We start from the raw sequence: 22,438 nt of genomic DNA on the forward strand, positions 1-22,438 counted from the left end.
AAAATGTACAACATTAAATAAAAATGGTATGACAAGATAATGACAAGGTTTATAGCAACAGATTGACTCTATTTACTGACTAATCACATTTTTCCCACTTAGAGCTCTTGTTTGGTTATTTAGGTATTACAGACATGTCTCTACTACCGTCACCAAACATGCATTCACACACACACTCACATACACACACACACACATGTGCTCACACACATATATACTCACCACACCACACACACTATGTTGGGTGTAATGGGATTCTCTCTCTGTTTCGCAGAAAAGTCTAAACTTTACCCTTTGTCCTCACTGGCTATGCAATCATTGCCCCCTCGTACATGTCACTTGCTCTTGCCCTCTTTGAACAAGAACTCAGGACTTAAAGAAGTTCAAACAACATTACATTGAGGCCCTGGCCGGTTGGCTCAGCAGTAGAGCGTTGGCCTGGCGTGCAGGGGACCAGGGTTCGATTCCCGGCCAGGGCACATAGGAGAAGCGCCCATTTGCTTCTCCGCCCCCACCCCCTCCTTCCTCTCTGTCTCTCTCTTCCCCTCCCGCAGCCAAGGCTCCATTGGAGCAAAGATGGCCCCGGCTCTGGGGATGGCTCCTTGGCCTCTGCCCCAGGCGCTAGAGTGGCTCTGGTCTTGGCAGAGAGGCCCCCGGAGGGGCAGAGCGTCACCCCTGGTGGGCGTGCCGGGTGGATCCCGGTCGGGCGCATGCGGGAGTCTGTCTGGTTTCCAGCTTCAGAAAAGTACAAAAAAACCCAACAACAACAACATTACATTGCATTTCAGAGTACTTCCATTTTCAAAGCTTGTTGGGTCCTTGAAAAGCTATGCATTTTTTTTACATATTTTTCTGAAATAAAAAGCAGGGAGGCAGTCTGACAGATTCCCACATGCACCCCACCGAATGCACCTGGCATGCCCACCAGGGGGCGATGCTCTGCCCATCTGGGGCGTTGTACCGTTACCGCCAGAGCCATTCTAGCGCCTGAGGTGGAGGCCATGGAGCTGTCCTCAGCGCCCTGGACAACTTTGCTCCAATGGAGGCTGTGGGAGGGTAAGAGAGAGATAGAGAGGAAGGGGAAGGGGAAGGGTGGAGAAGCAGAGGGCATTTCTCCTATGTGCCCTGACCGGGAATCAAACCTAGGATTTCCACACGCTGGGCCGAAGCTCTACCACTGAACCAACTGACCAGGGCCAGCTATGCATATTTTAAAATAATTTATTATTACTGTTAAGAAAAGAGTTTTCTTAAGAAGCTGTAAATACCAATAATACAAAGTAACGAGCAAATAACAAAAATCCCAAAATAGAAGCAAAAGTGAGCCTCGTCTTAGAGAAGAGATATTGGAGTTTTATTATTAGGCAAAGCAAAATGTGTTTTAAAACACTTGGGAGTCTGAGAAGTTTTTCTTCAAAGATTTTTTTTTTCAAAGAGGTCTTGTTATTTTAAGAGCATTTTATCATATAAGACAAGAATAGATGAGGCATGTTTTGCTTTCCTGAAACAAGCTGTAAACTGACGGTGAGGAATAAGCTGACCCAGAGCTATGAGGGGCTAGACAAATGTTCCAATTGTTGTTTTCCAATGTTTGGGTTTTTCTAAACCAAAGACATATTTTGCCCTAAGATCTTTCCCCTGGATTTTAATAAGTCACATGTACTTGAGATATTAAATCTCTATGTGTCTAATCTATTTATACTTAAATAATTGAAGGTAAGATTATTTAGGTGACCAAGAAACTTCTCACACTACAAGTCCTCATTCTATAAAGAGGTCACATTTGCCTACAGGCCTATAACTAAACTTTATTGTACATTTATAAAGCATGTCCCTGAGACTATTCTTACTTACCATATGATTTCCCAATTCTGAGGAAGAAATGGCATGTGCTCCAAAAACAACAAACCACTCCAAAGGACCATTTGATAGCAACAACGATGTCTTATTCAAAAGTGGGATGAGGTAAGAGTAGATGAATTAGGAATAAAAATATACCCTATAGACACAAAATAAGAGGATAATTGAAAGGTTGAAATAGACCCAAACTAATCTTTCGGATTATTAGAAATACTGAAAGCTAGAGGGAAAAAGATACCCTACCCAGTAAGCCACAGAATGAATCACGATTCTAATGGGCTTGTTCTCACAGGTTCTTGCAGTGACAGTTTTAAAAATTACAATCACAGGAGAAAAGAAACCTAAGCATGTTATTGAATCACACTTTACAAATATGGTATTTTATGCCGAGTTTATGCAAGAATAAATGATGGTCATTAATGTTGTTACCCTGCAAAGACTTGTCAGAACTTCCCATCGGAGCCTCCACTGGACATCTATAACAGAAGAACTCCATTATGTTGACAATGCCAAGGCAAAAATAATAATAATAATAAAATAAAAAATAAGTGTTAAGAGTAAGCGGCTCTTTTGACTATTCCAGTAAAACTATTCCTTCCAGCAAGACTAAGTCCAGTTACAACTCACCATACCACATTATGAAAATTAAAATCAACTCTAATGTTTGCAGACTTTATGCCTAAAGAATTTTATGAAAGCGGTTGTACACCCAGTTTAATGGAAACAATCATAAAAGGAGTTTTATCTTCTACTGGATACTAACAACTCTTAGCAGGATGTCCCAGGGTTCCCCTTCCTGAAAACATGCTGTAGATCTCAGTGAGAGATCTCCCTAGAGCTGACCTGGGAGAGCTTGGCTAGTGGCCAGACTCCCTAGGAAATATTGGCCGGAAGCTTGACTGATCTCTAGTTTTCATGTAGCTGCTTTTTTCTTATTATCAGCAAGACATCAGCGCTCAATACATGTTTTAAGAGAGCAGTAAGTGAAAAGTTAACACACATACACACACACACACACAATCAAATTGTCATTTTTCCACCACATCAGAAACCACATTTCAGTTCCCTGTATCCTGACGCAAAAATGCCAATATATGCTAGAGTAAAGCCTTTGCTTTCCTGAACACAAACTAAAGGCAGAGGAGCAGGTCTAACATCTGATGGGTAATGTCGACGTGCCAAGCTTGACACAACCACTTTATATACAACTAGCTCTCAGAATAATCCTGTGTCAGAAGACAAACTCATACACATGGAACATCTTCTCTATTGATGACTTGACATAGATTAATTAAATCTTTAATTTACCCAAAGAGCCTGGACTGAATATTTGAAAAAATTTTTTTCACTTTCTAAAGAGAAATAAATATGTCAAATATTCTACAACTATCTAATGGTTATGTGGTATTGTACTGAATAAACATACCATATTTTATTTGATAGGGCTCTTACTGAACATTTATGAAATTTCTAATGTTTTGCTATTGTAGGTAATGCAAAAATAAACTCTGTTAACTAAGTTTATGTTCACTTCTATAATAATTTAGAGTTCATTCCAAAATAAAAATTTATCAAACTATATTTCCAAAAACAAATTACTGGGCCAAAGAGTTGGCATATTTTAAAGAATTTTGATTCATCTATATAGACTTCTTTCCTGATATATAAAATCAACTTTTATTCTCTGCACATAATGTGTAAATTCTCCTACAAGACTAAAATCTCTTTTGGGACTGTAATTACAGCCACTTCCTCATTATTACACAAATTTTATTTATTTTGTGGGGGTTTTTTCTCCTTTTTAAATTATAATTGCCAGAGATTTGTCTAATTTATTGACTTTTTTATTTGCTTGGGTTTTTTTTTAACTCACAAAGATTTAACTCTTAAGTTTATAAATTGTAATATTTTTCATTTCTTAATTTCACTTGTTTTACTTTTATTACTAATTTTTGGTATGCCATTATAAGAATGTGAGAACTGGGATAGTATACCTTATTTCAACTCTCAGAAATTTATTAACTTTTAGGGCATCAATTTTCAACCTGTTGTTATTGTTTAACTAATGCAACACTTTTATAAAATTAAAATTGCAGTATATAAAAAGATTAAAAAAAACAGAAAATTTTTAGTTGAATGGACAATTGAGAGGTTTAGAAACTTATTCATAATTAGAATTCCTTGATTTTGACCAAGGCAACCTCAAGGTTCTCTTGAAACCGTGTGCAAAAATGATTTTTTTTTTTTATTTTTTTTTTTTGCTATCATTATGATTATTTGAGCAGGAAGTTAAGAGAAGTTATTTTAGGATCTGTTGGCCAGATGAATTTATACCAGAAATCTGTTGCTGATTTTATTTTTAAATACAATTTTATTTATGTTAATAGTTGTCTGCCACTATTACCAATTAGTAAGATCTCATTTCACTCCACTGGCAATAAAATTCTAGTTCTTCCTTTCAAAGCAGACATTCCAAAATTCTTGATCAGACTACTCAAAGGCCACCTGTTGAAACTTCCTAATTGCTTGAATAATTAGACTTTATTATAATAAAAATAAGACATTTGGAAGTCAGTCTGGTCTTAAACTATAAGACTCAGAAACATGTTTGAAATCAGAATTCTCAGTAACAATTTTTTGTTCAGAATTTCTATGAATGTATATGCTTCCTTTGCATGATTTGAGAGAAAGTTTCCTTCATGAAGAAACTTGATTTCTATCTATTAAAAAATTGCTGTATTATACCTATTTTTCAAAACAAGTATTTTGACAGATACTTTACTGTCATCTGCCATAAATTTGCCAAAGTAAATATTGACATGTACAACACTTATAATGGGAATGGTTTCTCTGAGGGTTGTGCATTGTACAGCATATACAACTGTACGTGACAAACTTGTTCTTGTTTTTGAGAAAACTACTTTTAGAAATCACAAGAGAACTTATGGTTAAATATAGCAAGTTGAACAAATGCTCATTCTCCTGAAACCCCACTAAAATGAAAGGAAGGAAAAAACGTGTTAAAGTATTTTCCCACAAGGATAAAGAGCAAGAGAGAAAGAAATGAGAATCAAACTGAGGAAACTAGAATGCAAAAACTTAAAGGATAATTGAAATAGCAGGAATTTAACATTCGATCACTAAACTTCTAGTGAAAAAAGGCGAGAACACCATTTGCACCATGGCACTCCCCCTTTTAATGTTTGGAAATTGGCAGCTGTTATGGAAGTAGAATCATAGATCAGTATGAAGGGGAAATAAATTCAAAGGTATTAGGGATGAAGGAGGAGTGGATACAAAAAAAAATAGAGAAAAGGACAACTCCATCTCTACCCACGCTTCTCCCAGATCTGCTGAGGGTGAGAGGAAAGAGTGGACTTGGAGCACACTGGACACTGATATGTAAGAGGTACTCCTGAATATCCTCAGTATATCTGTCCTGTTAAGAGGGAAGCCTCCAATAATAATATATGATATGCACGTAGGGAATGACAAAGGACACACACTGTTTAGAAAGAAACTGCATTCAAAAACTCAGGAAAGAAGGCAGCATGCCCACTTGCACACGTCTAAATTTATTTTCCTGTTTCCTTTTCCCACCAGCTGCTCAATTCTATGGTTTTACTGGCTTCTCTCTCATTTGGTGTTTGTCTACCATTGCTATCCTTCATCTGATAAAAAAAACCTGTAACAATTCTTGTCAGAGTATAGAACAATCCCTTTTCTCTTCATTCAATACAGACAAAGTTAGTTTTTCAAGTCTATACTGAGAAAACACATTAAAAAGGCCAAAACACGTAGCCTTTATCGTTTTCTGTCTGACCCATTTCACTTAGCACAATAGCCTTTAAGTCCATCCATGCTGTTGCAAATGGTAAGATTTTATTTTTTATGGCCAAGTAATAGTCCATTGTTTATATGTACCAAAACCATGTCATATATACTATTGTTTATATGTTGCAAAACCATGCATATCACTTATATGCAGAATCTGAAAACAAAGTAAATGAATAAAGAAAACAAATAGACTCATGGATGAAAAGAACAGACTGATGGTTGTCAAAGGGGAAAGGGGTTGAGGGCCTGGGTGACAAAGGTGAAGATATTAAGAAGTACAAATTGGTAGTTACAAAATAGCCATGGGTATGTAAAGTACAGTATAGGGAATATATATAGCCAATAATATTATAATAACTATGTATGGTGCCAGATAGGTACTTAAAATACTAAGGGGTCACTTTATAAATTATATGATTATCTAAGCACTATGTTGTACACCTGAAACTAATAATATTAAATGTCAACTGGAATTTAAAAAAAAATTGTTAAGCCAAACTGAAAGTATAGACATTTTCTTTCCAAGGTCCATTTGCCTTCCACAACTTTTTGGTCACAAATTGATGTGACTTGATTGACACCCAGTAGAAAAAACAAGATTTCCTTTTTTTTTTCCAATTTTGAGCCTCATTTCACCATCTTTATCCAGATCACACATTTACTGAGATGAGAAGAATAACTATTACAACATATATGTAAAGAAAAGAGTTGTTGGGAACTAAATTAAAATGAAAATGAGAAGGAAATTATAGAAATAAATGATGATTAAAGAAACCTGAATTGTTCAAAAAAAGTATAAAAATAAATATAAAAATAAATTATCACTTCAAATATCTGAATTATTTTGTCTTAAACAATAAGAAGAGTACTTTTCTCATCCACTTCTTTTTGGGACTCCAGCAGATTGGCTCATGTAAAAAAAAACAGACATTCAATGGTTACCTCTTTTGTTTTCCATTGATTTGAGAGAGAGAGAGAGAGAGAGAAAAAAGGGAAAAAGAGAAAGAAAGAGAGAAGCACCAACTCATTGCTTCACTTCGTTGTCCAACTTAGTTGTGAACTCATGGATTGCTTCCCACACGGGCCCTGACAGAAGATCCAACCAAGACCTCAGTGTGCCGGGACCATGCTTTATCCACTGAGCCACCCACCAGGGTGTAGATCTCTTCTTATTGACAAAGAAAAGGTGGTCATAATCAGGTGTAAACCTTCTCGTGGCACCTTAATAGGCAGAAAGGTCACCCTACCCAATGTTCTCTTCCCAGTCCCTTTCGATGCATGCCAATATTATTTCTCCAAAGCAGAGCTTATGGATTCCTCCTATTACAGCAGACATCACTGACACCTTTATTGCACCAAAGAAACAAGTTAAGTAATTTTCAGTTAGCCATGAGAACATTATCTGTTGTGTGGATTATTCATAAAGACACAAGGCCTACTCCTTCAACTACCTGACAGGACAGATTCTCACAGATATATTCAAAACAGGATAAAATTGTGCTGAACACGGTAAGAAACAATATGAGTTTGTGATTGTATGTCTGTCTCATTGAGTGTGAATTTCTGATGGTGTTACAGAGATAATATAACCTTTTTAGTCACCTTTTTTTGTATTATTTATAGCTCTTTTTCTTGTCAGCATGGAAATTTTTGCATTGGTTGTATTTATCTAAAAGTGATCAAATACAAGCAGACATAAAGACTGGGCTGGCACTCACATTTTAGTCTCTTTGTTGAATAATATATGGTAATCAGATTTGGCTAAAAATAATCACAAATGCAAAATTAGGCAGGCATGTTATATACTACAATGGAATCCCAGATTTTTTATACAATTTATTAAAAGAAATGGACCTTTGCCTCAGAAATAAAGTAGAGAGGAAGTTATGCTTAAAATTTCAAGGACTTATAGATGACCTAGAAGTTATTCATAGCCCTTTCACAATTAAATGTGAATTCTGTATCTCCAAAATAAAGAATAAGAGACTTTGAAGTCTTGCAAATGTAATATTCAAACTGTGTGTGACTCGAAAAAATTTCTAATGGGCAACTAGACCGCTCTTGGGTATGTTCTCTTGCACAAGGCAATATGCCTTTGACATGAGGCCCAAGGTTTTCACACAGCAAGCATTGGTCAATGCTGAGGCTTGATGCAGTTACTGAGGAAAACACACCTCAAATGGCTGCTCCAGAAGATTGTAAAACCAAAACAATAGGCAGAGAAAAGCTAATAAAGAAAGAAAGAGAACAAAGAAAGAAAGAAAGAAAGAAAGAAAGAAAGAAAGAAAGAAAGAAAGAAAGAGAAGAGGATGTCCCATAAATAGAAGAGTATGGCTGTCACCTAATGTATAATTTATAGCTATGTATGACAAAAAACAGGATGTCAGATTGTGTTTCTTTCAGTGGGTATATGCATCAAGGGAAGTTCTATAACTACATTAAATAGCAACCAGGAAAGCTTTCACCACTGTTCATTGAACAGACCTAGATGGCTATTACCCTTGAAATTAAAAACATGCAAAAAATGCTCATCAAGGCTGAGGGCATTTGAATTCTTTATTCAATGACCAACATTAGGCTGGAATTAGTAGATATCTCTGACAATTTGTAACCCTTGATCATCCTGCCCAGTCCTTTTTTCATATTTTTATATGCCCATTGGCTTAGCTCTGTGTGAAATATCATCTCACCTGAACATTTCTATGCTTTTAAAGTTCAAATTATTTGGTTCCTCCTAAAGTTATCATTCCTTAATTTATAAGTCTATTCATGCTCATTTAAGATTGGATTCCTGGTGCCCTGGCCGGTTGGCTCAGCGGTAGAGCGTCGGCCTAGCGTGCGGAGGACCCGGGTTCGATTCCCGGCCAGGGCACACAGGAGAAGCGCCCATTTGCTTCTCCACCCCTTCGCCGCGCTTTCCTCTCTGTCTCTCTCTTCCCCTCCCGCAGCCAAGGCTCCATTGGAGCAAAGATGGCCCGGGCGCTGGGGATGGCTCTGTGGCCTCTGCCTCAGGCGCTAGAGTGGCTCTGGTCGCAACATGGCGACGCCCAGGATGGGCAGAGCATCGCCCCCTGGTGGGCAGAGCCTCGCCCCTGGTGGGTGTGCCGGGTGGATCCCGGTCAGGCGCATGTGGGAGTCTGTCTGACTGTCTCTCCCTGTTTCCAAGCTTCAGAAAAATGAAAAAAGAAAAAAAAAAAAAAAAAAAGATTGGATTCCTGGTGCTTCATTTCCTGGTATGTGATGCTGTTGAATTCAATTTTGCAAGCACTTTTAGTCTAAGGAACAAGATGACAGTCATCAATGGATAATGTTTATTAAGAAAGCCAGGATGCTACTGTGTTGCTACTCTTGCACTGGTTTGAAAAAGCATAAGTAAAAAGGCACAACATCTTTTCTGTATCAAGGACATCATCAAATAAAAAGTTCTTAAAAGTGATAAAATGAGTAATTAGCATTAAATGTTCCAATCTGAACACCACAAGGGAATGGTCCTAGAAAAGGACAAGCCTTCTAAGCTTTATACTTGTTCATGATCCTGGTCTTATGTCTCCTAGAAGACAATTATTTTAAAAAATTGCTTAGACAAATTAATCTTAGTTATTATCTAGCCAGAGGCAATGCATTTGAAATTTAAAGTCTCTGTCTTCTAATCATTATGCAGCTAGTAGTTTGTTTTGTGACCTTGGGCTAGTCAATTAACCTCTTAGTGGTTCACTTTTTGTCATCTGTAAAATAATAATCAGGAAATATTTTATGAAACACTTGCAAATACTAATGCAAAATAATGCTGTTCTTCTTTTACAAGATATGGTTACTGATCTGAAATGTTTGGCTCATAGTAAGCAACTTTATAAATGTTCTTTATGTATACGAATGAATGAATGATCCAAATGTGCTTTTGCATATTTTTTAATGCAGCTAGTCTTTTTAAAGTCAATATATGTAGTCCTACAATATTATCCAATTATCCCAGCTGGGTGGCTGTTGGATAATCTTCCCTCCCCACTCCTAACCTTCGGTTTTCTTTCCATTCCTAGCTCATTCCCAATTACTTCTTCACGACACCTCTTTCTTTCAATCTGGTGTTCCTCAAACCAGTCCTATTTTCCGTTCCTCACTTATTTCAGTACTAATCTAAACTAGCTCAAGGCTGGTCTATAATGACAAGACAGACAAAAATAGATAGTCAAGAGCCATAGACTCTGTAGAAAGATGAGGCTGTAGAAAGATGACAGCCTCAAGTTATGGTACTCCATCTACCTATCTTTTAATAATAACCCAATTAACAACAACCGACTCAGTGAAGAAGAAAGGTCATTTCTCAAGCACACGACATTCATAACTTCTAGGGATGCTTCTGGAACATGTGATCACATTGGCTATATAAAAGAGAAAGGTTCTGGCTCTAGGCAAACTGCAATGTGCTGCTTCATAAAGCTTAGCAACTGTTCCCTGTATCTCGACATTAATAATACAGGTTTGTCTGTAGCAGTGTATGAACTCGTCCTCAAATTTTACGTAGGCTCTGCAAGTTATCCTTGAACCAAAAGTTTCCCAATCAAAGCCATGGATTGTTGTCATCTTAAAACAATCAAAACCTTTTCTCTCTTTTTGTGAATAATTGGTTAATTTTTACTTGAAAGTTTAAATATTCTCTGCACCTTCTAAATACAGTTATAGCTTCCATGTACCATTAGAGCTTATATGTCAAATTGCACACACTTGTAAACAAGGATAAAAAGAGTAAAACAGCATAGGCCAAATAGAAGTGGCTTTACTAACAATATAATCTGAATGAGGTTTTTCAACAACCTTCAGACTGAAAAAGCCCACAAGGTCCAGAAGTCTCTCCATTTTGCTCTTTGGCTCCAATGTAAAGTTACGGCTGAAATGTCTCTCGATGGAATACTACTCAGCCATAAAAAAGAAAAAAATTTTACCTTTTATGCCAACACGGATGAACCTAGAGATTATTAAGCTAAGTGAAATAAATCATTCATAGAAAGACAAATACCATATTATTTCACTTATATATGGAATCTAATGAACAAAAATAAACAAAAAATAGAAACAGACTCATAGCTATGGAGAAGAGACTGACAGCTGTCAGAGGGGCTGGTGGCTAGGGCAGGTGAAAAAAATAAAAGGATTAAGCAGACAATAATGTGGGCCTTGCAAGAGGGAAAAGGGGGTAGTGGGAGGTAAAGGAAGAAAGAGGGGAGATAAATGATGAAGGACTGAAACTTGACTTGGGGTGTTGAACACACAATACAATACTCAAATGAAATATTATAGAATTTTACACCTGAAACCTGTGTAAGTTTTTTAACCAATGTCACCCCAATAAAGTCAATAAAAAAAAATTTTAAATGTCTTGCCAGGAATCAGACCTACTGGTATAAGAAGGTGAGAAAATGTCTTACTGCAGACTAACAGTCTTAAAAAACAAATATAAATATAAAAATAAAACAAAATAGCCTAACCAGGCGGTGGTGCAGTGGATAGAGTGTTGGACTGGGATGCGGAAGGTCCCAGGTTCGAGACCCCAAGATCGCCAGCTTGAGCGTGGGCTCATCTGGCTTGAGCAAGGCTCACCAGCTTGAACCCAAGGTCACTGGCTCAAGCAAGGGTTACTTGGTCTGCTGAAGGCCTACGGTCAAGGCACATATGAGAGGGCAATCAATGAACAACTAAGGTGTCACAATGCGCAACGAAAAACTGATGATTGATGCTTCTCATCTCTCTGTTACTGTCTATCTGTCCTTGTCTATCCCTCTCTCTGACTCTCTCTCTGTCTCTCTAAAAAATAAAAAATAAATAAATATATAAAGTGTCATGCCATATGTGAGTATTTTGTCTACTAGGTGTCTGTAAATTTTTAAGATACTGGGAAGGTCAGAACTATAAAGTGTTCATAGGTGCCAGACCTCTGATTTTATTCAAATCTGTACCATTTGGATAATGCCCATATTGAAGCATCGATTGATTCATTCATTTACTTATTTATAAAAATTATTAGTAGTAGTATTGTTAGTATTAAATATTAACACCTAGGATATGCCACAGGCACTGGGCATATCTATAAACTTTAACTTAATGATATCTACAAAGACCTTACCTCCAAGCAAGAAAATAATCATAGCTTTTAAGGAATAAGACATGGATATGTCTTCCTAAGGTCCACAATTCCTCCTACTACAGAGAGCTAGCCTTCCTGAAGATAGTCGACATTAAAGTTGAGGACTAAAGGATGAGTCAATATCTGGAGAGTCGAGTTTGAGAGTGTTCCAGATTGGGAACGGCACGTTCAAAGCCTAGAGCAGTGGTCCCCAACCCCCGGGCCGCGGACCGGTACCAGTCCATGGGCCATTTGGTACCAGTCCGCAGAGAAAAAAATAAATAACTTACATTATTTCCGTTTTATTTATATTTAAGTCTGAACGATGTTTTATTTTTTAAAAATGACCAGATTCCCTCTGTTTCATCCGTCTAAGACTCACTCTTGATGCTTGTTTCAGTCACATGATACATTTATCCATCCCACCCTAAAGGCTGGTCTGTGAAAATATTTTCTGACATTAAACCGGTCTGTGACCCAGAAATGGTTGAGGACCACTGGCCTAGAGGCAAGAGCATGGTGCAATTTTGGCCTCAGCTTAGAACACAGAAAGAATGAGGCTTTTGAAGATGGCAGCAGAGTAGGTGGACGCACAGACGCCCAGCTCTCAACACCAAACTGGAATACAAATCAATTTAGGAAAAATCAGCATGAAAAACCAACACTGAACTGCAAGAACAGCTCTCAAAAACCAAGGAGCAAAGAGGAAGCCACAATAATCCTGGTAAGGAGTGCCTGAATCTCCTTTGCTTACAGGAACGGAAGGGGGGGGGGGGGTGAGGCTGAGAGCCCAGAGAGGATTTCACAGAGGAAAAAGAGCAGAAACTACTGCTCACAGCCACTTACCTAACGACCAGGGAGCAAGGTGGGTTGAAAGACCAGCTTATCTCCCAAGTGGAAAGGACAAGGAGAGGGACAGACTGTGAGGGGCTAAGGTATGCAAGAAACGAAATAAAAAAGCTGACTCATTCGTGCTGGAGGTGGCCATAGCTGGGGAAGGGACTGAACCTTTCACAAAACAGAGCTGAAGTGCTTCCGGATCAGAGATCTCCGGACATCTATCCAGCTCCAATCAGTGCAACAAGACACAGCTGAAAACAAGAAGTGGGGAGGAGGGGCAGTAACTCAGGTCTCCATGGAGATCTGAGATACACCTCCCCCTACTGAAGCTGAGAAAAAACCCTGCCCCCAGTGAGATTAGTTGGTGGAAGAGACCTTCAGCGTCTCAGGTTACACCCACAGCATTCCTGGTTACAGTTTCAAGGAAGCCCCCTGCTGAGATCAGTTAACAAGACTATCACCTGTTAAGAAAACAAACAAATCAAGACTTCAAAGCTGCCCAAATCCGAAAGTGGATTACAAATAATAGCTGATACCAACCCAAGAAGACCTAGAAATAACACAACTGAAAACTGGAGGCAGACAACACCAAGCCTAGACTCAACCAGTCTACAAATAAAACACCATTATGAGAAGACAAAGGAGTGCAACCCAAATGAAACCACAAGAGACACCTTTGAGGGATGAGCTGAGTGATATGGAAATAATCAAACTTCCAGATACGGAGTTCAAAATAATGATTGTAAGGATGCTTAGGGATCTTAGAACAACAATGGAGGGGCAGTTTGAAAACCTAAATAAAGATATAGCAAATATAAAAAAGGATATTGAAATATTAAAAAAGAGTCAGTCAGAGATGACAAATACAATATCAGAAATGAAGACCACAATGGAAGGAATTAAAAACAGGATGGATACAGCTGAGGATCGAATCAGTGAGTTGGAGGACAACTGGAATGAAGGCATTAAAGCAGAGAAGAAAAGAGAAAAGAGACTCAAAAAGTCAGAGGAAACACTTAGAGAGCTCTGTGACAACATGAAGAGAAATAACATCCGCATCATAGGGGTTCCTGAAGAAGAAGAAAAAGAACAAGGGATAGAGACTTTGTTCAATCATATCATAACTGAAAACTTCCCTAAATTAATGCAAGAGAAACTCTCACAAGTCCAAGAAGCACAGAGAACTCCATTAAAGAGAAACCCAAAGAAACCTACACCAAGACACATCATAATTAAAATACCAAAGCTAAGCGATAAAGAGAAAATATTAAAAGCTGCAAGAGAAAAAAAATTATCACATACAAAGGAGCCCCCATAAGGATGACATCCGACTTCTCAACAGAAACACTTGAGGCCAGAAGGGAATGGTAAGAAATATTCAAAGTAATGCAGGACAAGAACCTACAACCAAGACTACTTTATCCAGCAAGGCTATCATTTAAAATCGAAGGAGAAATAAAAAGCTTCCCAGACAAAAAACAACTCAAGGAATTCATTACAACCAAACCAACGCTGCAAGAAATGTTAAGGGGCCTGTTGTAAACAGATCAAAGTTGGAAAAGAATATAGCAAAAAAAAAAGAATACACCTTTAAAGAAGAAAATGGCAATAAACAACTACATATCAATAATAACCTTAAATGTAAATGGATTAAATGATCCAATCAAAAGACATAGGGTAGCTGCATGGATAAGAAAACAGGACCCATACATATGTTGTCTACAAGAGACACACCTTAGAACAAAAGACACACATAGATTGAAGGTAAAAGGATGGAAAAAAACATTTCATGCAAACGGAAATGAAAAAAAAGCTGGGGTAGCAATACTTATATCAGACAAATTGGACTTTAAAACAAAAGATATAGTAAGAGATAAAGAAGGCCACTACATAATGATAAAGGGAGTAATCCAACAGGAAGATATAACTATTATAAATATCTATGCACCTAATATACGAGCACCCAAATATATAAAACAGACTTTGATGGATTTAAAGGGCGAGATCAACAGCAATACTATAATAGTAGGGGATTTCAATACCCCACTAACATCACTAGATAGATCCTCAAGAAAGGAAATTAACAAAGAAACAGCAGACTTATTGGAAACACTAGATCAACTCGATTTAATAGATATCTTCAGATCCTTTCACCCTAAAGCAGCAGAATATACATTCTTTTCAAGCGTTCATGGTACATTCTCTAGGATAGACCACATGTTAGGACACAAAAGTGCTCTCAACAAATTTAAGAAGACTGAAATCATATCAAGCACTTTCTCTGATCACAACGGCATAAAACTAGAAATGAATCACAGCAGAAAAGCTCAAAAATTCTCAAACACATGGAAACTAAATAGCAGGGTGTTAAATAATGAATGGATTAAGAATGAGATCAAAAAAGAAATAAAAAAAATTCCTAGAAACGAATGACAATGAGCATACAACAACTCAAAATTTATGGGACACAGCAAAAGCAGTGCTGAGAGGGAAGTTCATAGCACTACAGGCACACTTTCAGAAGATAGAAAAAGCTCAAATAAACAACTTAACCCTGCATCTAAAAGAATTAGAAAAAGAACAGCAAGTAAACCCCAAATGTAGTAGAAGGAAGGAAATAATAAAGATCAGAGCAGAAATAAATGACATAGAGGCTAAAGAAACAATACAGAGGATCAATGAAACTAGGAGCTGGTTTTTTGAAAAGGTAAACAAGATTGATGAGCCTTTAACTAGACTCACCAAGAAAAAGAGAGAGAGGGCTCAAATAAATAAAATTAGAAATGAGAGAGGAGAAATAACAACTGACACAACAGAAATACAAAATATTGTAAGAAAATACTATGAAGAACTGTATGCCAAAAAACTAGACAACCTAGATGAAATGGACAAATTCCTTGAAACATACAATCTTCCAAAAATCAATCTGGAAGAATCAGAAAACGTAAACAGACTGATTACACCAAATGAGGTAGAAACAGTTATCAAAAAACTCCCAACAAAGAAAAGTCCGGGGCCCGATGGCTTCACAACGGAATTCTACCAAATATTCAAAGAAGAACTAACTCCTATCCTTCTCAAACTATTTCAAAAAATTCAAGAGGAAGGAAGACTTCCAAGCTCCTTTTATGAGGCGAGCATAATTCTGATTCCAAAACCAGGCAAAGACAACACAAAGAAAGAAAATTATAGGCCAATATCTCTGATGAATATAGGTGCTAAAATCCTCAACAAAATATTAGCAAACCGGATCCAACAATATATGGAAAAAATCATACACCATGATCAAGTGGGATTTATTCTGGGGTGGCAAGGCTGGTACAATATTTGTAAATCAATCAATGTGATTCATCACATAAACAAAAAGAAGGAGAAAAACCATATGATAATTTCAATAGATGCAGAAAAAGCATTTGATAAAATCCAGCACCCATTCATGATCAAAACTCTTAGCAAAGTGGGAATACAGGGAACATACCTCAACATGATAAAAGCCATCTATGAGAAACCCACAGCCAACATCATACTCAATGGGAAAAAATTAAAAGCAATACCCTTAAGATCAGGAACAAGGCAGGGGTGCCCCCTTTCATCACTCTTATTTAACATAGTCCTGGAAGTCCTAGCCACAGCAATCAGACAAGAAGAAGAAATAAAAGGCATTCAAGTTGGAAAAGAAGAAGTAAAACTATCATTATTTGCAGATGATATGATATTGTATATAGAAAACCCTAAAGTCTCAGTCAAAAAACTACTGGACCTGATAAATAAATTCAGCAAAGTGGCAGGATATAAAATCAGTACTCAGAAATCAGAAGCATTTTTATACACCAACAATGAACAGTTAGAAAGAGAAATTAAGGAAACAATCCCCTTCACAATTACAACCAAAAAAATAAAGTACCTAGGAGTAAACTTAACCAAGGAGACTAAAGACTTGTACTCGGAAAATTACAAAGCATTGATAAAAGAAATCAAGGAAGATACAAACAAGTGGAAGCATATACCGTGCTCATGGTTAGGAAGAATAAACATCATTAAAATGTCTATATTACCCAAAGCAATCTATAAATTCAATGCAATACCAATTAAAATACCAATGACATACTTCAAAGATATAGAACACATATTCCAAAAATTTATATGGAACCAAAAGAGGACACGAATAGCCTCAGCAATCTTAAAAAAGAAGAATAAAGTGGGAGGTATCACACTTCCTGATATCAAGTTATACTACAAGGCCGTTGTACTCAAAACAACCTGGTACTGGCATAAGAACAGGCATATAGATCAATGGAACAGAACAGAGAACCCAGAAATAAACCCTCAGTTCTATGGACAACTGATATTTGACAAAGGAGGTAAGGAAATACAATGGAGTAAAGACAGCCTCTTTAACAAATGGTGTTGGGAAAATTGGACAGCTACCTGCAAAAAAATGAAACTAGATCACCAGCTTACACCACTCACAAAAATAAACTCAAAATGGATAAAAGACTTAAATGTAGACCGTGAAACCATAAGCATCTTAGAAGAAAACATAGGCAGTAAGCTCTCGGACATCTCTCAGAGCAATATATTTGCTGATTTATCTCCATGGGGAAGTGAAATAAAAGATAGGATAAACAAATGGGACTATATCAAACTAAAAAGCTTTTGCACAGCTAAAGACAAGAACAGAATAAAAAGACAAACTACACAATGGGAGAACATATTTGACAATACGTCTGATAAGGGGTTAATAACCAAAATTTATAAAGAACTTGTAAAACTCAACACCAGGAAGACAAACAACCCAATCCAAAAATGGGCAAAAGAGATGAATAGACACTTCTCCAAAGAGGACATACAGATGGCCAATAGGCATATGAAAAAATGCTCAACATCATTAATCATTAGAGAAATGCAAATAAAACCACAATGAGATATCACCTCACACCAGTCAGAATGGCGCTTATCAACAAAACAACACAGAATAAGTGCTGGCGAGGATGTGGAGAAAAGGGAACCCTCCTGCACTGCTGGTGGGAATGCAGACTGGTGCAGCCACTGTGGAAAACAGTATGGAGATTCCTCAAGAAATTAAAAATCGAACTGCCTTTTGACCCAGCTATCCCACTTTTAGGAATATACCCCAAGGACACCATAGAACGGCTCGAAAAGGAGAAATGCACCCACATGTTTGTGGCAGCATTGTTCACAATAGCGAAGATCTGGAAACAGCCCAAGTGTCCATCAGAGGACGAGTGGATTAAAAAGCTTTGGTACATATATACTATGGAATACTACTCAGCCATAAGAAATGATGACATCAGATCATTTACAATAACATGGATGGACCTTGACAACATTATACGGAGTGAAATAAGTAAATCAGAAAAAAAAAAACTAAGATGAATCCATACATAGAAGGGACATAAAACTGAGACTCAGAGACATGAACAAGAATGTGATGGCAACAGGGGCGGGAGGTTGGGGGAGGGGGGAGGGGGTGAAAAAGGAGAGAGGGGTTAGGGGAGGGGAGGGGCACAAAGAAAACCAGATAGAAGGTGACAGAAGACAATTTAACTTTGGGGGAGGGGTATACAGCACAATCAAATGTCAAAATAATCTAGAGATATTTTCTCTCAACATATGTACCCTGATTTATCAATGTCACTGCATTAAATTTAATAAAAAATAAAAAAATAAAAAAAAAAGAAAGGATGAAATAGGAGAAACAATGCTGGAATCAAATTGTGTGTCCACCACATGAAGTTTTTAATTTATGTTTAAGCAATGGCAGAGGTTAAGGTCAGTTGAGGCATCGGGCACAAATGAAAATATTGAGCCCCTTAAAAAAAAAGAGAGGGAAAATAAAAATACATATTAACCATATTTTTAAATAAATAAAAAATATTATGTACTATTAATGTTAAAATTGCACATATGAAACCAAACTTGGTATCATTAGAAGAAAGTGTAAAATTGGGGTTTTGCGGGACCCTTCAGAAGTCGGAGCCCAGGGCATGTGCCCGGTGCACCCACCATTAAATCCACCTCTGGGCAATGGGAAGCCAATGAATGCTATAAGAAGAAGAGATATATTCAAATGTGCACTTTTGAAAGATCTCTGACTGGTATATGGAAAACTGATCAGGAGAAACTAGAGTAGAAGCAGGGGACCAGTGAGGAAGTTCCACAGATACACACAAAAGGAGACGATGATGTGAAGATGAAGGCAGACATCGAGGTGACACTCTACATACCAATGAATACCAAAAATTGCTAGAAAAGCACCAGAAACCAGAGAAGCATGGAACAGATTCTTCTTCACAGCCCTCAGAAGAAACCAATCCTACTGACACCATGATCTTGAACTTCTGGTCTCCAGGACTGTGAGACAATAAATGTCTATTTTTAAGCCACTCAACTTATAGTACTTTGTTAAGGCAGTCAAGGAAACTAAAATCCTGAGACACTGGCTGATGTCACTTATTGAGCTAAAAGAGCACTTAATTTACCAACAGAAGTAACTTTCAGCCATCCATTAAAAACAGTGTTGTTCTTTTTAATCTGGATTTGAGATAATACATAACTTAAAGCAAAATCAGTTCCCAAAAGATCAAGGAGTTGATCATGCAAACTAAATAAAAGTTGTATTGTTACTTGAATACAAATAAGAGGCAAAGTTTTAAAAAGAAAAACTATAATCTTCTCATGATCTTCACCCATACGAAATGACATAGTTGTGGTCCCAGTTTCTTATTTGAAGAAGAAAGTTTATTAATTATTTTGATATTCTGCTCTTCAAATGGTATACTGATAAAACTGTCATTTGCATGTGTTTTAAGCTATGTATAAGTGAGATGTGTGGTTACTACAGAATATTTATATTATTACAAAGCAGATTACTAAACTTGTTTCTATCAAGTAGGAAGCAAGCAGTACCTAGCTCAGTGCTGGGCACAGAGTAGGAACTCAGTAACTATTTAATGAGTGAATAAGAGAATTATATATTTATCAAGTATAAACATCACAAATTTCTGTGAAAGATTATCTAGACTAGTTGTTTTCAGAAAAACTTTAGCTGCAGAACTTCTTGTTCAAAGACATCTTTCATGGAACTCAAAACTTCATACGGATGAAAGGTACTATCCTGATTGAAGCCTTGTTAGAGACTCACTGTCTCCCCACCTCCCCCAACCTACCCCCGTCAACTAGCAAGACTAAGGAAGAGTCCTAAAGCCGTAAGAGAGAGTGTTTTCAGAAGTACTGGTTGGATTTCCAGTTAAGCATGGTAGGGGCTCTCTTGATTTGAATTTTCTCCTGAAACCCCACTAACAGAATCGCAAAGAACCATTAAATTTTTTTAAAAGGTTGTATTTTACAAAAGCCAAAAGAAAGGCAGAGTACACAAAAGATTTCAGCAAATTTTCAGCATGCAAAAACACCGTGAAGGAGTGATACTTGACCTAGCAGAAGGGAGGAGGCTCCTAGCTAAGTGCTTGTAAAAGATGTGCCAATTCATAGACAGAGCCCAGAAAGGCCCAGGCCTGGGGCCCTGTTGCCATAGAAGGTGGGGGTAAAGTACAGGTTGGAAAATAAGGTTTGTTGAAGTCAGTGGACATAGCGATAGAGTTTCTATGTGTGCCATCCCATCACGACCAGGTGACTGTACATCTGTAGAAAGTTTCCCCCAGGAAACATCATTAAGACAAAATTGAGACCCCCAGGACTCCAAGTACAGCTAAAAATAGAAAGAGAGAAGAGGAGGGAGGGCTAGATGAAAAAGTCTGCAATCTGAAAAGACGACGCCCCTAAACCCCGTCCCTCCCCTGGACTCGGAATGTCAGCCGCCAGCCTGAATACAGTCTACCAGGCAAGAGATTTAAAAATTTAGTTCTGGAAAAACTGACCAGCTGCCTGCTAATATTTAAGGGTTCCCCAGCTAAAAGACTTAATTTAATCTCTTCCCAGTCCCTTCATGGTAGCTTTTATTAAAAATTATGCAAGAAAACAATTATACAAGAAATTTCTTCAAAACTGAAGAGTTGAAAGGGCTCCAGTTTAAAAGGGTCTTTCAAACACTCAGCCAGAAAATTTTAATTGTTTTGGAAAAAAAGACCTACATAAAGACTCGTCCATTAAAAATTTTAAAACACTAAAGATAAAGAAAAAAATCTGAAAGCTTCTAGAGAATTAAAAAAAAGTCAAATACAACCAAAGGCTATATAAAAGCCAAACAAGAATGCCTTAAAATCAGGAAAAAAAATATTTTTATTATTTTTTTTTGTATTTTTTTAAAGTGAGAAGCAGGGAGGCAGAGAGACACACTCTCATATGTACCCGACTAGGATCCACCCTGCAAGCCCGCTAGGGGGCGATGCTCTGCCCATCTGGGGTGTTACTCTGTTGCAACCAAAGCCATTCTAGTACCTGAGGTGGAGGTCATGGAGCCATCATCAGTGCCCGGGCCAGCTTTGCTCCAGTGGAACCTTCACTGAGAGAGGGGGGAGAGAGAGAGATAGAAAGGAGAGGGGGAAGGGTGGAGAAGCAGATAGGCGCTTCTCTTGTGTGCCCCCACTGGGAATCAAACCTGGGACATCCACATGACAGGCCAATGCTCTATCACTGAGCCAACTGGCCAAGGCCAGAAAAAAATTATTTTTAATTTAAATGGTAATACCCAGCAAAACAATAAATCAAGTATAAAGGTAGAATAAAGACATCTCAAATGACTAAAGATTTTTTTTAATTTAATAATAGGATTAGCCTAGAAGACAGTTCAGTCATATTGTGTTGCCCTCAGGCCCTGCTTTCCTCCTGAGCGCCAGGCCCAGCCCCGTGTGCCTCACTCCTGTGCTGTGCCATTCTTCCCTCCAACACCCAAGGCTGAATGGCTGCAAGAAACCCAACTGCCCCAGGGGATCTCCACTGGAGACCAAAAGCCAGCAAAATAGTAAAAGTTAGCAAGAAGAAAAGAAGGGAGATTTTGAAAATACTCTTTTAATTAGGTGATTCACAACAACTAGAGACCATGTATTGATTTAATTCCACAGTGTTGTGGTTTCCAGTAATGAACTTTAAATAAATATGGTTTTACTGTACTGTATTTGGTGAAAAAAAAATTTTTTTTAAGTGAGAGAAAGGAAGATAAAGAGACAGACTTCCACATGTGCCCAGACGGGGATCCACCTGGCAGCCCCATCTCCTACCAACTGATGCTCAATGCTTGTATCAACTGAGATATCCTAGGTAACCCAGCCGATGCTCAAACCAGTTAAGCTACTGGTTGCTGGAGGGAAAGAGAGAGAGAAAGGGGAGAGGAAGGGGAAGAGAAGCAGATGGTTGCTTCTATGTGTGCCTTGACTGGGGATCAAACCCAGGCCCATCCACTGAGCCAACAGGCCATGGCCAAAATTTTTAAATAATGCAATATCACATTTCATGGGCCTGACTGGTGGGGGTGCAGTGGATAGAGCATTGACGTGGTAGGCTGAGATCCCAGGTTTGAAACACTGAGGTCGCCGGCTTGAGCGCAGGCTAATCTAGCTTGAGCACAGGATCTCCAGCTTGAGTGTAGGCTCACCAGCTTGAGAACAGGGTCTCCAACTTGAATGCAGGATCATCATCATAATCCCAAGGTCACTGGCTCAGATTGAGACCCCCAGTCAAGGAACATACGAAAAGCAATCAATGAACAACTGAAGTGACGCAAATATGAGCTGATGCTTATCATCTCTCTCCCCTTTCTTTCTCTCTTAAAAAAAATCAAATTTCATAAGATCATGATGGTGATAA

This window comes from Saccopteryx leptura, chromosome 4 (assembly GCF_036850995.1).
Source record: "Saccopteryx leptura isolate mSacLep1 chromosome 4, mSacLep1_pri_phased_curated, whole genome shotgun sequence".
In the NCBI taxonomy this organism is placed as follows: Eukaryota; Metazoa; Chordata; class Mammalia; order Chiroptera; family Emballonuridae; genus Saccopteryx; species Saccopteryx leptura.